At 42.4% G+C, this 15,084-nt stretch overlaps 1 pseudogene; it reads left to right on the top strand.

Annotated features, from left to right (window-relative positions):
• The first annotated feature begins 1,513 nt into the window (after positions 1 to 1,513).
• Positions 1,514 to 1,886, top strand: LOC102239826 (annotated as a pseudogene).
• Positions 1,887 to 15,084: the final 13,198 nt, after the last annotated feature.

Raw genomic sequence — 15,084 nt, 5'->3', positions numbered from 1 at the left:
TGATAAAACTGTAATATGCTAATTAGACCAGATGACCTTCCAGACGAAGCTGGGGCTGTGAGGGAAGCCTGGGTCCCGGGTGCCAGAGGGAAGCCGGTGCTGGCAGCCGAGGGAAGGAAGGCCTACTCTTGCACGAATTTCATGCATCGGACCTCTAGTATTGTAATAACTATGTACAATACCAGTTGGGTACTGGGAATATCAGTGGGACCACTCTGTAAAGTATATGACTATCTAACCACTATGTTGTTCACCTGAAACTAATAAAAATAATATTAAGTATAAACTGAATTGAGGGGGGGGGAATATAATAAGTGCCAGATGACTGAATAAGACAAAAACAGAAGATTAATGATGGTGATGATGATGATGATGATGATAATAATAATAATAGAGACCTGACCAGTGTGGCTCATTTGGTTAGAGCATCATCCTGTGCACCAAAAGGTCATGGGTTCGATTCCTGATCAGGGCACATATCCAGGTTTCGGGTTTGATCCCCGGTTGGGTTGCATATGGGAGACAATTGATTAATGTTTCTCTCTCCCTTTGTCTCTCTGAAATCAATTTTTCAAAGAAAAAGAGGGACAGAGTAACTGAAGCGGGGTTTGCATGACCACTCCCCTAATCCTGGTCGATACTTGGCATTGGTTATTTGGAAAGATGGTAGCAAAAGGCCCTGGGACTCCTGGATGAGTTAGTCATGGGAACTCTCCTGCGGCAGAAGAGTTTCCGGAGAGATTCACAAGCTGCAGCCATTCCTCCTCCTCTCAACCCGGGGAGGCTGCTCAGGCTCTCTCCTTGCAGACTCCCACGCTCCTTGCCATAGCCCCATGGAAGGACAGCAAACAATGCCATTCTTTTTGTTGCAAAATAATGGACACATTTTCCAAGGCTATCTGGCAAGTTACGCCTGTGCTCATGAGACATTGCTAAGAAAAATAAAGCCAAAGAATTTCTCCAGCCTTTTATCAATTAATTTCAAACCTACTTACAGCATTTACACTTCCTTGCACGCACACACACACACACACACACACACACCCCATACTCTGCTCACGTTTCCCAGGTCTGGGCAGAGATCTTTAAGTGCAAAGCTCTGAATTGTTAAGTGGCATTATTAGCTTGTGTCGTATGTTAGCCCTAATCACATTTAAACATTTAAGCAAGATCACATAAGGCAGCACTTCTATCCATTTTGACAGTCCTAAGTCCATCTATATGCAATTACAACATTTAATCAGGTTTCCTATTGGTTGGTAATTTAATTCTCCTACAACTGCAGCCAATCATCTGTCAATCATGAAAGCTGCCTTTAAAATCAACCTACACTCTATTGTGGGGAAAAAGTTTTTCATAAATGAGCCCTGCGAGAGTAAGGGATCATCATGGAAACTTTTGAAATTCATGGTCTTATTTTTTCTGCTCAATTTGGTTTCAGGATGCTGTATCATCACAAAGTAAAGACCTTAGGCATCCCATATAAGAAATCACATTTTAAAACTACCTTACCGGGTTAAGCTCGCGTGTGGCGGTGTGGCGGCGGCGGCTGCAGGGAAAGAGTTTGGCGCGATGTCTCACACCATTTTGCTGGTACAGCCTACCAAGAGACCAGAGGCAGAACTTACGCTGACTGTGAATCAGTGAATGAATGCAGGGAAGGTGTTTGTAAAGTGTAGGAAGAACATCTGAAGAGAATGAATCCCAACAGCCCCTCTATCACATGTGATATCAGCCAGTTGTTTGATTTTATTGGTGATCTGGCAGACCTCAGCTGTCTTGTTTACCAAGCTGATACCCAGACATACCAGCCTTACAACAAAGATTGGTTTAAAGAGAAGATCTAGGTGCTCCTTCGTCGACAGTCCCAACAGGCCAGGAAGTAGTTGTGTTGGAAGCATTTGGGGGTTGTGGGTGGGCTTGGAACACAGGTGTGTACAGCTATCTGTAGTGGAAGTTTTGTATTAGAGTAATCCTGTTTCCATTTTCGTACACTCTAGCCAGGATTGAATGTGTTAGAATTCAGCCGTGGGCAAACTACGGCCCGCGGGCTGGATCTGGCCCGTTTGAAATGAATAAAACTAAAAAAAAAAAAAGACCGTACCCTTTTATGTAATGATGTTTACTTTGAATTTATATTAGTTCACACAAACACTCCATCCATGCTTTTGTTCCGGCCCTCCGGTCCAGTTTAAGAACCCATTGTGGTCCTCGAGTCAAAAAGTTTGCCCACCCCTGTGTTAGATGATATGTGAAGATCTTGTTCAATCTGAACTCCCATCACCCCTTTCTCTCTCTCTCTCTCTCTCTGACTCTCTCTCTTTTACTTAAACATTGTTATGATGACTCAGAAGGAAGTTTTTTTTGTCAGTTAATGTTGATTCCAATCCTTCATATCTGCTTTATAACATTCACTGTACTAACCCTTCTTCAAGTTGGGGTGAGGGTAGTGACACAGTTTAATTATGTGCTAAGATAAAGTCTTAGTGAAAAACAAATACATGTTCTTTAGTTATATTAAAAAAAGAAGAAGAAACTACCTTACCAATTTATTTGGAATAACATGGTGTGAGTATCAGTTGTATTGAGTTTCAAATCTGGTGATATAAAAGAAAATTAGGCTCACTTCAATCTTTTCAAATATCTCATCTGCTCTGGACTATTACATCTAAAGTCAAGGAAAGTGTGTATTGTGTCTGTAATATCTGCACCCCAAGGGTCAGTCAGCTCTGCCCCCCAAGGTCCCCTCTGGTCTATCTTGGGAAAAGGGAGGTTTGATCTTGTACCTCCCTGAGGGCCCCGCCCAGTGTGGGTGCTCTCCCTGGCTCTTCCACTCTGCACCGTCCATCTGGTGAGCTCTGCCCTGTCCCTCCCCGTGCAGAGGGCACTGCTCCCTTCCTGTGGGCACCCAGAGGGCGAATGTGGATAAGTATGTTTCTTACACTGGCCTCTTCACGTCCTGTCACCACAGGTAGGCTATTCCCTGGTGTCAGGCTTTTCTGAAAGCTGCATAACTGAAGGGAATTACAAGAAAAGAGGTAAAAAATGAAAACTCCACACTAAATGGAGGCTTTTCCTGTAACTCAAGAGGAAGCAGCAAGGAAGTTTAACCTTCCTTAGGTGACACCTTCCATTCGGAATGTGCTCTCCGGGCTGCAGGCCCAGGAAGTTATAGCTCTGCCTCCAGTTTCCAGGCACCCTGCTAAACATCGGGGTTGTTCCAGCCCCAGAATCCACCTGTTCTCCTAAGCTATTCATATTCTCAACCACTGAGTATTCCCCCTAAATGATCCCATGATGGGGATGAAGAGGTGGAGGAGTGAACACCTGGGGGCAAAGGTGGTGGATTTGCTTTGTTGTTGTTGTTAAACACAGTTAAATCACTCCCACAACAGGAGTTTGTTTCTTCACTTAAGCTTTCTGACTAGTTTTATGATGTTCTCTTTTGTAGTTTGCTAGGTCAAGATCTCCACAGAATGATCAACAACCAATACTATTCTCGGAAGGTTGTAAACCACCTGCCAAGCAGATTACTTCCTGGGGAAAGTGGTGGCTGAAGGCTCTTAAGCTAGCAGGAGGGCAGAAAGGTTTGGAGGCTCTACATCCAGTTAGGGCCGGCTCACTGGTCCTACAGGGAAGGCAAACCCCACCCCAAACCAGCAGGACAGAGTCAGCTGGGCTATATAACTGGCTTCGGGCCTGGCTGGTGTCCGAGGCTCAGACTGAATCACCAGGACAGTGTCCCGATTTCTCTCTCTGCTTCCAAACGCTGCTTTCCTCTGTGAGGACTGTTATACTCGGGCAGCTTGGGCTTATTTTGTCCTGAGCATTATTTACCCCAGAAAAGAAGCACCTCTTATCCGGGAGTGTTCTGTGAGGTTAACTTGGGTCATGTGACACCCACCCCCAAGCTGTGGCTGGGAACATGAGGCTCTTGGCAGTAAAATCAGAAAGGAGAGGAAGACTGAGTTCCTCTGATGGGGAACTGTATGCTACACTGATTTCACATAGAGGCAGAAAGAGTTAAAGATGGAGAGAGGATAATGATGCCACTAGTAAAACTAGAAAGTGAGGCAGAAGAGTCTACTTGACAGAGATTTTGCTCAGAAATGGACATAATCTAATTGGGCAAGAGGAGGAAGATAGCAGGCAGGCAGGTGAAGAGGGGAGGCCAGAGCTCAGTGAGGGGTCAGAGACAGAGGGCTGGAGATGGGGAGCCTACAATAAGCTCATAGTTGGAAACATGAGAATTGCAAGATGTATGAAGGAGAGTGCACAGAGGTGAGCTGTGAAAGGACAGAACTCTGGAGAATTGTGAGGTAGGCAACACAAGGAAAGGGAATTAGGCAACTAATCACTGGGAGAGGGGGAACATTGAACCTACTTAAGTCTAACAGGAGGAAAGTTATATTCCCAAAGAGAAAAATGAATTAGATCTCCATGTTCAATATGAATTTCCAGTGTTGGTTCTGTATCTTTCATTTCATATTCTCCTTGTTCCTTTTCACAAGTGAACTCACAAACAAAAGCCAATGAGCAGTCACCGTGGCGAAAGATTTATGGTTTTCTTAGCAGTAATTATTTCCACCACGGTCTAAGTTGTATTAGTTTGAGACCCGAGCTTCTTATCATTAGTAGTAGCATATTCTTTTTTGGGTCTTCTCTCATTTCTCTAGAATAAGGATCAAGTATTAAAATAACAGTCCAAGCACCACTGTTCTACAAACAACTGAACTATTGTTGACTGGCAGGCAGTATCACTATGTTGATTTAGGGACAGCTGCACAAAATATGAACTTGGCACAGGAAAGGCAAGTTGGAGGAATCGCTGTATGAAGTACACTGATGGGAGTTGTGTGACTATCAACATATTTAAATTGAGGACTGCTTGTCCCTGAAGCCAAGGAAGAAGACATTTTCAAGATTTCTTTTATTGTTTCATTTGTTTCCAAATATTCCTCTAAGCTTAGTGTTTCCCAGGGTCTTATCTTGGATGTCTTCTTTCAATCTATACATTCAGGGCAATCTCTAAGACCTCATTATTCACTATCAACCCTATCATCTGCCCCTGAGCCTATATATTTAGCTGCCTATTACATTATATCTAACCAGGGTGTTGAGGCTGACAAGAATGCCATTGAAAAGGGACAAGATTCACATTGTAGATATTTTTGTTTGGAAGTTAAAGCAAAAAGTTAAAAGTCTAGCCATTGATCCCAGAGTTGTAAAATTTGTATACATGACAATTTTCTAGTAGGTGGCAATAAAATCTCTAGTTCTAATACAATTAGTATATTAAAACACTTTTCCAACAGAACATATTAAAAAAAAAAAAAGGAACCTTTTCTGATGTGCACCAGGGCACGATAAGGACTGTGCAGGCCCTGGCTCCATTGGGCTCCACGGCACCGACACCACTATTTCTCGTTCAGTGAGGTCCACAATGGCTCTCAACTCCTCCCCTTCCTTTCCATTTTCACGGCTACTTCCTGCATTCAGACCCTCCCACCCCAATATCTCTTGCCTGGGCCATTGTTATCGATGCCTTTCTGATCTCTTTGCCTGATGTTTTGCTCCCTCCAGTCCACCATCCAGACCATCGGAGTCTTTCTAACGTGATTTGAGCAAGTGACTTTGCTGTTTAATATCTTCTCATTGCCTACAGAATCCAACTTACACTCCCGAATAAGGTATGGACTCTCCATGTCCTTCCCCTGCCTTCCTGCCTACCAGTCATTTGCTACATACACCCCATGTTCCAACAAGCACCACATTTGATACAGTTGCAGGTATTTGTCTAGAACAGTTGACAGGTTGCCCAATGAATTCCAATTCATTCTTTAAAAATCAGCTCAATTGTCCTCCCATAAAATCTTCCCTGATTATAGGGCCTAGGCAGAGTTAACCATTACTCTCCTTCATACTGCTGCTATGGCTTATTTATACCTTTATTATTGTACTTCTTTAAGAGTTACAATTATTTTTGCATATGTATTTCATATTATGGATGAGTGAGCAGCTTAAGGTTATGGATTGCATTTTATAGATTTGTTTGCCCCTAATACCCAAGAGAGTAGAGTGGAACCTCGGTTCTCAAACTTTGAGCTCAATTTGTTCCAGAAGGCTGTCGAGAAGTGATTTGTTCGAAAACCGAATCATTTTTCCCATTAGAAAGAATGTAAATGGAATTAATCCATTCCAGACCTCCAAAAGATGGTTTTAACCTTTCTTGTATATAGTATATGTCTAAAGTACTGTTTATAAATAAACACTTTTAAAACAAAAAGGACAGAGGAAGGACGGACATTGGTGTTGGGGAGACTATAACTACCATGTCTTTGCCAAAACCTCAGATGTGTGGCCTTCTGGTCAAGCGTCTGAGATTTCATATTGTTGGAGCCATCGTTGTATCCCTGGGGGTTGCAGCTGCCTCTAAGTTTGGTGTAGCTGAACCAAGAAAGAAGGCATATGCATATTTCTACAGAAATTATGATTCCATGAAAGATCTAGGAGATGAGCAAGGCTGGTATCTTTCAGAGTACAAAGTGATCTTGGAATGTAAAGAATTTCTTTTGAGTTGAATTCCATGGAAGTTTGTCACTGACCTGTGTTCCTGAACTATGAAACATGAATATTTGAGCTAGGAATAGTTTCTCTTGATAAATGAAATACTGTGGACAGTAAAAATGTAAAAATAAAAAATAAAGGACATAAAATGTAAATGAAAATTTAACAGAAAGGAAATGAAATGTACAGTAAAAGTGAAATTTTACGTACACACTAGAACTTATCTTTAATGTTGAGAGCTACTGATGAGTGGGTATGGAGAGGAGGGATGGAGGGATGTTATTGCTTGGAAAGGTCAGGTAGCTGTTCTGGGGTTCTTTCTCTCTCATCTCTTTGCTCCACTAGAACTTGCCTCCGGCTCACTGGGCATCTCATTAAAAACCTACCCAATGATGTTTGTTTTCACTTGTGTTTTAACACTTTCCTGAAGAGAAACACTGCAGCATTGTCATTGAACAAGTTTATTGTTCGATTTGCTACTTCTTTATCTTCGTGATATTTCTCAACAAAACGTTGCATTTCTCCCCATTTCCCAAGCATTTCCTTTGTTGTTGTTTTTTTGCTTGTTTGTTAATCCTCACCCGAGGATATTTTTCCATTGATTTTTAGGTAGAGTAGAAGAGAGAGGGAAAGACAGAAACATCGAAACAAATCGATTGGTTGCCTCTTGCTTGAGTCCTGACCAGGGCTTTGGCCAGAGAAGAGCCTGCAACCAAGTACTTGCCCTTGACCAGAATTGAACCCAGGACCCTTTGGTCTACAGGCCGACGCTCTATCCACTAACTGGCTAGGACTCGAGCATTTCCTTGATTAGTGAAGTAGGAATATCATCCCTACCCTCCTCCACTTCTGAAGAGCACTCCTCTGCTACTGTCTGTTGCTGCTCCCTCTGAAGGTCTTGGAGTTCCTGGGCAGACAGCTCAGTGTTGTGGTCCTCCACCAACTCCTCCACATCATCATCATTCACTTCCAACTCACAGACTTGCCCAGAGACACAGTATCCTCCACAGCCATCACAGGCTTGTCCTCAAAACCTTCACAGTCTCTTTCAGCAACGGACTCAGGCCACAATGTCTTCCAGGCTGATTGCATGGTCTGGAAGACACTTCCCTCCAGGCTTTGTCTATGAGCCTCAAGCAAGTGAAGATATGAAAATGTTCCTACCAGAATTCCCTGAGGGTTAAATTAGTTTCAGAGGTCACCTCAAAACGTCTCTGAAACTTTGTGTCAAGTTTCTTGAAATTAGAAATGACCTACTGGCTGAGAGGAGTCGTTAGGTGGCAAGAACCTGACAGTGATGAAGCTGTACTCCTCCACCAACTCAGCCGCCAAGCCTGGAGGTGGGCAGGAGCATTGTCTATTACAGGAAGTGCCCCGAGTGGCCATTGTTTTTCCCCGGAGGTATTCCTTCACACTTGGGGCAAACACTTCATGAATCTCCTCAGTAAAAAATTGCCTGGTTACCCAAGCTTTGCTATTAGCCTTCCACATCACATTCAACTTGTTTTTCATGCGATTATTTTTCTTGAAAACTTGTGAGTTTTCAGAATGGTAGACGAGTAGAGACTTCAGTTTAGAGTCCTCACTCACATTCCCACACAATAATAATGTGAGCCTGTTCCTCAGTGGCAATTATTTCCTCTGTGTGATGTAGGTCCTCTTTGGCATTTTCTTCCAGAAGAGGCCTGTCTCATCACAACCGAACCTGTGCTGGGGAACAGATCTGTTGGCCTCTGTGTGTTCTTGAAATCCTGTCATAACATTGTCAGCAGCTACTTTGTTGGAACTGACAGCCTCCCCGTGCCTCACTATACTATGAATGCCATTTTTCTTAAATGTATTAAACCACCCTTATCACTTTCAGCTCTTGTTCCAGGGGTGTCTTTTAGGAGGTCAGCATGCAGCATCTTCACTTTCTCACATATCATTGCCTCCCAAATGCTGTCACTGGCTAACTGCTTTTCATATCCAAGTCAACAATTGCCTGTGATGGTTGTTTCGTGAGCACTTTCACACCCTTAGCAACATCAGCACTCTTGATGGCCTCTTTATGTTGCCAGATCAGACATGCAAACACCTCTATCATACTTTGCAATTATTTCTTTTTTAAGCTCTATTGTTGTCCTCACAACTCTCCTTTTCACTTTGCTGCTATCACTAACCTTCCTAGGACCATGGGGACTTACTGTATGTATTTAATAATAATACATATTTAATAAGCAGCATTAAAAGCAAAAAAAACAACAACCCACAAATATATTTACGGCACAATTTCTTGACATGCTAACAATGTGAGAGTTAGTGGAAAACTGACTCATGCTTACGCATTCTCTCCTTTGTTTGCCGCCTGAGAGACGCTAGTAATCATACGGGTACCAGCATGAAAGGGTTATCAGATGGAGAACCAGTTTTGTTAGACAACATTGACATTTTTCCACAAACAACTTGGTTTTGAGAACCGGATTTTTTCAAGATGGGAGATGTTTGAGAACTGAGGTTTGACTGTATTAATGTGCATCCCAGACATCCAGCATAGTATCTATTGTCTGAATTGAAAGTGAATCAACACGTCGAATGTTTCAGAGAGGTCATGGACAGCGGATTAGATAAAGGCCGAAGGGTAGAAGGGAAGGTAAATGTGGGAAAATGTCAACAGCAACAAGCCACATTTCATTTGCTGGGCTTTAAGGAGTCTCCAGGAACTTCTCTGCTAGGTTTTGTGGCCTCCTCTAGTCTGCTGTATTGGGGGCTATTTCTCTGTTTCATTTGTTTTGCTTTGGTATTACATTCTGCTGGGAAATACCAAATCAGTAATGCTTTCTTTCTTATTAACATTTTACAGGATCTTTTTGGCAACAGCAATCTCTAAAGAGGAGGTGAAGAAGTCATGGTGGGACATAACAGTAAATGACAGGTGCTGCTGAGCTTGGAATCCTTTTTGACAAGGAGGCTTTTGTTTTCCCTGGACCACATAATGTGTTGTTTACTAAAGAAGACTTTGCACCTCTCTAATTTGTATGAGTTTACCTTTCTGAATTCTCAGAGGCTTATGCTGGGGAGATGCCTTCTTCCCACCCCTCATCCTCATGTTATCTAGTTTAACCATCACTACAGTGCTATCAGTAGATGGTGCTCTCATTTTACACAAAAGGACACTAACCTTCAAGGTTTAACTTGCCTAAAACTTACAGCTAGATTAGATAGTAATCAAGTGAGCCATTTCTCAAGATAGAAACAGAATGTTCCAGCCTAGATGCATAAACAGAAGGTGATAGGATTTAGAACTGAACTAGGGCTGTCTTCCAGAGCAAATTGGGAATTCGGTTTCTACCGGCCACACTAAGCCTCTGATAGTCTCTCCTCGCCCTTGGACTCTCAGGTTAACAACCAGAAACTCAACTAGACATAGAGTAACAGACTGAATGTGGGTGTCAAATCCATGCTATAGAGTGAGAGTTCTGAACAACAGAATTTAAAAAAAAAATCCCTCTGACAAGATTTAGAAATAGCTATTTTAAAAGCACATTATTGTACCTACAATCATAAATGGCACTGAAATCCAAAGACATTTTCTGGTTAAACATTTGTTATTTATGGGAGTGTGAAACTTGTTTTTCCTGTTTTTAGGTTTCAAGAAATCAGGCCTAAGCTCCATGTGAATGATATGCCAGGAGATTATTTTTTACACTCATTCTGAATGTAAATGTAATGCTTCCCATCTAAGTTTTGGATAAAACATGCTATTTATCCTTGGGGCACCCCAATATGCAGCTGTACTGTGCACACAGTATAAACGGGCTTTCAGGACACATTCCTAAAAGAACAAGGTCATTTATTGAATGTAGACACATGAGATTGTTTGTATTATATACACATAACTCGGACAGTGATTTATCAAAGCCATAATGAGCCAACATGAAGACCCGGAACTCAGCCTGTTAATGCCTGGACTCAGTAGGTTAACAAATGGGAATAAAAGTTAACCTTTAAAAATTTACACCAGGAGTGCTTAAAAGCACTGAGCCATTAGAAGTCTAACAGACTGCCAGTGGTACTTTATTAGCACTAATAACATGAAGGAAATGTGCTAACTACTGAAACATTCAAGCCTCTAAGAACTGCATCTAGAGTAGTTTTTTCAAAAACCTTTATTTTGTTTTGCAAGGAAGCAATAGCAGTTTTCAACCATGTGAATATTAAAATGAACTTACTCTTCTTCAAAATGTTACTGTATTATAGGTAAGTAATAAATGTTTCTAAAAATTAAGACCGACTATTTAGTGTTCATGACAATCTTTTCCATCAATTGAAAACAAAAAGATCTTGAAAGTTTAATATGATGTAGTTAAGCATGTGCCACTTTATACTGACTGCTGGAGAAGCAGATACAATTCAAGGCTCTGACTTTCATTCTTGTCTGTTGGTACACAGTTTAAAGGATTAGTTAAGCTAAGTTACTGTATCTCACACATAGTCTTACCACATGGTAAAAGATCATTGATCCAGAAGGCAACTGCTACAGAGGATTTTAGGGTCATCTTGCTCTTTTAAGAGTTAATATATCTAACCTCTGAAAATGGTTATGCAGATACATCAAGTCTCAGACTTCAAAAATAATGACCTGCTGCTGTACCCTACCTGCTACCTAACTGGTCTCAGTTTAACAGACATAAGAGCCAAAGAAGGAAGAACTGGCTAAGAATCCAAGGCAATGGAATGTTAAGCTTGGAGCTCCAACCAGAAAGCCCAGGCTCCCGTGTTTAGAAATGAGGATTTTTTTCTGTCCCCACACTTTTCAAATGATTTTTAGATAGAGAGGAAGGGAAAGGGAGAGGAAGAAACATCGATGTGAGAGGGAAATATCAATTGGCTGACTCCTGCACATCCCCTCCCAGGAATTGAGCCCACAAACCCAGGCATGTGTCCTGACCAGGGAATTAAACCAACAATCTTTCAGTGTATGGGTCGATACTCAACCAAGTCACACCGGTCAGGGCTCTGAATGCTCAAGGAACTTGCTTTAGAACCATAAAAATGAACACCAAAGGGTTTTCTTCCACCATAATTTCTTCTTTCTAAAATTGTTCACTTGTTCAAATAACAGCACTGTGCAAGTGTTCTCCACCTCCTCCCACCATGATAGAGGAGTGATGTTTATATGGGTACTATACTGTCAAAAGATGCCCACATTTTGCACTGCATCACAGATAGAAATTAATTTGCATTATTCACATTTCCCAGTCCCCACATGTAAAATAATTCCACCCCAACTATAATCACAACATTCATAGAACACTTACTATGTGTATGGTACCTACATGCATTGCATGTATTAAACTGATTTAATCCCTAGGGCAGTGATGGCGAACCTATGACACGCGTGTCAGAGGTGACACGCGAACTCATTTTTTTGGTTGATTTTTCTTTGTTAAATGGCATTTAAATATATAAAATAAATATCAAAAATATAAATCTTTGTTTTACTATGGTTGCAAATATCAAAAAATTTCTATATGTGACACGGCACCAGAGTTAAGTTAGGGCTTTTCAAAATGCTGACACGCTGAGCTCAAAAGGTTCGCCATCACTGCCCTAGGGCAAACTATGAGATAGATACTATTATGATCGTCACCTTACATGTGAGGAAACTGAGGCACACAGAGTTTAAGTAACTTCCTCAAAGGTCACACAGCTATTATGGCAGAACTGGGATTCAAACCCAGATAATCAGTCCCAGAGCCTGCGCTCTGACAACACTGTTTGCAGAATGCACATAAACATCATCAAAAGGATTTGCTCTAACGTTTTTAAAGTCTACTATTTTCAAAACTATGTTGTTAATTATATCTACACTAATAAAAGAGAAACATGGTAATTAGCGTACGACCGCTACCCTTTTCATTGGCTAATCAGTGAGTATATGCAAATTAACTGTCAGCCAAGATGGCGGCCGGCAGCCAGGCACTGAAGCGAGCACGAGGCTTGCTTGCTGCAGACTCCAACGTTCCCCGCCTCACTTGCCAGCCTCTCAGTTGCAACTCTAAGCAACTATATACTATGTTGCAAATAAGAAGCTAAACAAAACACCAGAAACCGGCTTCCATTCAGCCGGGCTCGGACCGCAACATTGTATCTATGTTTTCAGCAGCGAGGCCTCAGAGCTAAAGCTGGCCCAGAAAAAAAAAAAAAAAAGAGAAGAAAACAAGGAGCGGTTGGAAGCTTTAGTCACTCGCCAGCCGGAAAACAGCCCTCAGCCCCTCACCCAGACTGGCCAGGCACCCCAGTGGGGACCCCCACCCTGATCCAGGACACCCTTCAGGGCAAACCAGCCAGCCCCTACCCATGCACCAGGCCTCTATCCTATATAGTAAAAGGGTAATAGGCCTCCCAGCACCGGGATCAGCGGAGCAGCGAGGCTCCCGGCACCGGGATCAGCATGACAGGGGGCAGCGCCCCAAATCCCCTGATGGGCCCTGCTCTGTGAGTGACAGGGGGCAGCGCCCCAACCCCCTGATCGGCCCTGCTCTGTGGGTGATAGAGGGCGGCGCCCCAACCCCCTGATCCGCCCTGCTCTGTAGGGATTGGGCCTGCCCTCTGCCACCCTGGAGCAGGCCTAAGCCAGCAGGTCGTTATCTCCCGAGGGGTCCCAGACTGCGAGAGGGCACAGGCCGGGCTGGGGGACCCCCCTCCCCCGCCCCCCGAGTGCACAAATTTTTGTGCACCGGGCCTCTAGTATATATGGCTAATATGCTAAGTGTCTGACTGTTCGACTGTTCGACCGGTAGCTATGATGCCCACTGACCACAGGCAAGCAGACGCTCAATACACAGGTATGGAAACATGGAACAGACTGATGAATCTCAGAGGGAAAGGGGGAGGGAGGAGGGTGGGAAGAGATTAACCAAAGATCTTATATGCATACTAGAGGCCTGCTCAGCCTGGCCTATGCCCTCTCGCAATCTGGGACTCCTTGGGGGATGTCGGACTGCCGATTTCAGCCCGATCCCCGCAGGCCAGGCTGAGGGACTCCACTGGTGCATGAACCTGTGCACTGGGCCTCTAGTGAATTACATAAAATGAATTACATAAATTGAATTATATAAAATGCATCTCACAATCAATGGACACACTAGATCTTCACAGAACTCTACCAACACATAAGACCTAAGACAATGTCTTAAATGATCTCAAATACTAACAATTTTAACCTAACTGGTGAAAATGATTTGAGAATTTCCCACCCAAAATAAAAATGTGCCGAAACCGGTTTGGCTCAGTGGATAGAGCATCGGCCTGCGGACTGAAGGGTCCCGGGTTCGAATCCGGTCAAGGGCATGTACCTGGGTTGCGGGCACATCCCCAGTGGGGGATGTGCAGGAGGTGGCTCATCGATGTTTCTCTCTCATCGATGTTTCTAACTATCTCTCTCCCTTCCTCTCTGTAAAAAATCAATAAAATATATTTTTAAAAAAATGTTGCTTTTCCATTACTTGATTTTCAGTAAAATTTTGTTGCCCATTTTTTCTCCTGTAGTTGTATTAGCCTGAAGGTCTCTATGGTATAAAAACTGGATAGTCTACGTTTACAATGCTTTTCTATCTATAAAAGGCTAAGTGACCGACTGTCCATCCATCTGTGCGGCCGGTACATATGACGTGCACTGGCAATTTAAAAATAAATGTTGACTCATGCATGTGTGATACATATAAAGCTCTCACTGGCACCAATAGCACGTGTGTGTTTCAATCTGTCATTGCCAATCGTGAATTTGGTTGTTTTTGTTGTCATTCTGAAGCTGAAAGCAAGCGGTGGCATCGTAAAAATATATCTAAACATGTGAGTCTTTGTCCTAAAAATGAGCACGTTCATAAATTAAATGAAGAAATTTTGGATATACTCAATGGAGATTTTCACACCTATTTGAGTGATGATTCCATAGATTCAACGGATGATGCTGAAAAGGAAAATTTTTCCCATAGAATTTCTTAACAGTATTACTCCTTTGGGAATACCGTGTCATAAATGAAAATTGAAAGCGGGTGCAATCCTCATGCTACTGAGAAATCTTAATAGTAAATGGAGTCTTTGTAATGGTACTAGATTTATTATCAAAAGATTGCGACCTAACATAATCGAAGCTGAAATATTAACAGGATCTGCAGAAGTAGAGGTTGTTCTGATTCCAAGAATTGACTTGTCCCCGTCTGACACTGGCCTCCCATTTAAATTAATTCAAAGACAGTTTCCCGTGATGCCAGCATTTGTGATGACTATTAATAAGTCAGAAGGACAAACTCTAGACTGAGTAGGAAAATTCCTACCTGAACCTGTTTTCGGACTTGGTCAGTTATACTAGTATGTTGCTTTCTCTTGAGTTCGAAGAGCGTGTGACGTTAGATTTAAAAATACTTCATCACAAGAGAAATTAGTCAAGCACTCAGAAAGTGTTTTTAATATTAATGTGGCATACAGAGAGATATTAGAATATGTTTAATCAATTTATCAGTCATTGTTTTT

The sequence above is a fragment of the Myotis brandtii genome, unplaced genomic scaffold (assembly GCF_000412655.1).
Source record: "Myotis brandtii unplaced genomic scaffold, ASM41265v1 scaffold253, whole genome shotgun sequence".
In the NCBI taxonomy this organism is placed as follows: Eukaryota; Metazoa; Chordata; class Mammalia; order Chiroptera; family Vespertilionidae; genus Myotis; species Myotis brandtii.
Note: the sequence above shows the minus strand (reverse complement) of the source record. Positions and strands in the feature narration are given on the sequence as shown.